Source organism: Cupressus sempervirens, chromosome 10, assembly GCF_028749045.1.
Source record: "Cupressus sempervirens isolate cs-2001-9-10 chromosome 10, ASM2874904v1, whole genome shotgun sequence".
Taxonomy (NCBI): Eukaryota; Viridiplantae; Streptophyta; class Pinopsida; order Cupressales; family Cupressaceae; genus Cupressus; species Cupressus sempervirens.
This window is the reverse complement of record NC_143127.1, coordinates 861030814-861033074: the sequence shown is the minus strand read 5'-3', so window position 1 is coordinate 861033074 and position 2261 is coordinate 861030814. Positions and strand designations below refer to the sequence as shown.

The following is a 2261-nucleotide window of genomic DNA, read 5'->3' as shown; positions in this document are numbered from 1 at the left end:
TTAAAAGTTACATTGTTCATTAGCATGGGATTCATCATTTGGATGTTGTTCCTCCTTTTGATTCAATTGTATGGAATTTTTTTCTTAGTGGGTGTATCGATCAATGATTTATGTTGTAGAACAAGTGCAAATAACCCAACATAATCTGTAAAAAGTAGATCAAAATTTTTAGTAAGAAAATTATTCAATGAAAATTATAAATTGCAATTTTAGATAAGAGAAATTGCAATAATGACTACATGAATTCAACACTAAAACTAATACAATCAGTCATGGTTTTGATGAGGAACAAGCATAGGCAATTGATTTTTTCACTTATATTGAATGGAGTAAGCTCTCTGATACTCCAGAACAGCTCTGAGAAGGTGCTTGAAGGAGACCTCGAGCCATAAGAGTGGAGTAGCATTGAGCAAAGAAAAGGAAGCCTGCCAAAGAAGAAGGTTGCTAAGTCTAGTCTCCCTAAAGTCCTAATGAAACACTTGAGCTTTGGCAAGTTAGATGTATATAGATGCCTTTCTATGTCCTTTGTACTAATCTTCTTTTTATGCAAATACCCTGCCTTCACGATGACTTCAATAGCCTTCACAATATCATGTGTATCAGTAAGACAGATATTGAGAATGGCTCTATCAAATTATTTCTAGAGAAAGCCATGGCTCTATCTGTAGCTTCTCTTACTTGCGGGTAAAAAAAGCTCAAATCCCCTAAAATTTGCACACAAATTCCACATGTATCAACCATACTTTGTTTGTCAACCGGAAGCTCCAAGTTCTCCCGCATCAATTCCATGAGGATATCAACTTCCTCATTTGACCTCTTGAAGTTCTTAATACTAAAAGCATAAACAGCTGCATATTTTATCCCCAATTTATAATAGACTCTTAGAGTATGCATCAGACTATTATACCCAAATTCGTGCCCCTTCACTTTCTTCATTTTCCTTTTTATTAAATGTCTCCTATTTCTATGTATTATGATTGCAACATGTTATGGAATAGAACCTGCGAAAATAAACCATATTATAAAGTGTTTGAATAAGTGGTTTACTAAATTTCAAATATAGGTTGTGTTATCTTGAAAACCAGATTTGAACGCTGAGTATCCTGTCATTTTTTCTCACATACAGAGAGATAAATAGAGATCTATGGGAAACAAATTATGGGCAGAAAACTAGAGTATTTACATTCTTTCTCCTCCTTCAATGCCTAGCTTATAACCAAGGAAGAGCTCCATTATTCTCTGAATTCTTCATGTTGGAGACTTGAATCCTTAGTGTTTGTATAGCTCTTGAACAAGCACTTGTTGTAGATATAGCCAAAGCTTCAAACAAGTACTTTCACACACACATGTAAACAACATTATGTTTGACTAATTCTTTATGCATTTATTGCTACTTGATTATTGTATCAACATGTCTGATGCGCTCTACTCAAAGATGAATCTAACAATTCATTGATTTCAAGCAAAGAAGGTTACCTCTTTCACACACAAGAGTGCTAAATGGTCAACTTATATTAGAGTAGAGAAAAATCAACCTTTGACCACTATGATCTTTAAGAAAAGCCTATCAAAATGAGTTGAAATCTACTCTCCCACTCATCATGTGGAGTAGAGTGGAATGTTGCATGTAAAGAATGGCCAATGCGCAATTTTTATTATCAAAATCACTTTTAATGTGCTTATACATATCCCGCAAAGCACAATTCTTGTAATCGAACTTACTGCCATGTAGTTATTAATCAACTATAGCCTAGACCAGGTTGGTCATGTTAATTTTATTTGCTTTAGTTTTTTGTTTTGCAAATATAATCCAGGTTTGTGATTTGAATTTAACTAGAATCATGCTCTTATCCTTGGCTTGTAAATTAATCTAAATTCATCTCTGTTTTCCCATATCAATTTTAGCACAACACTCTCTTATTCTTATGATAAATTTACTTTTCATACTTTTACAAAGAAAAAATTCATTTGAGCTTATTTATTGTTAAGAGTATTTCATTAAGTTTACAATGTTGACTTGGGGGTAATACCTACGTATTATTCCATTAAGAACTAATAGGCTTATTCTTTTGATGGTTATTTTGACGATCCTTTGAAATAGGCTAACTTGAAGAAAGGTACATGTTGACATTTCACGATATTAGTTTATTTATGTACTCAACATAATATATATAAATTGAAATTTGAGCTACTAATGAAGTCAACATGTGCAACCGAGATCATATAGATAAGCTTCTTATAAAGTAAAAAGCATCGCTCCT

At 32.9% G+C, this 2261-nt stretch overlaps 1 pseudogene; it reads right to left on the bottom strand.

The window, feature by feature from the left end:
- Nucleotides 1-266: 266 nt before the first annotated feature.
- On the bottom strand, nucleotides 267-1110 carry LOC149536736 (dehydrodolichyl diphosphate synthase 6-like; annotated as a pseudogene).
- Nucleotides 1111-2261: the final 1151 nt, after the last annotated feature.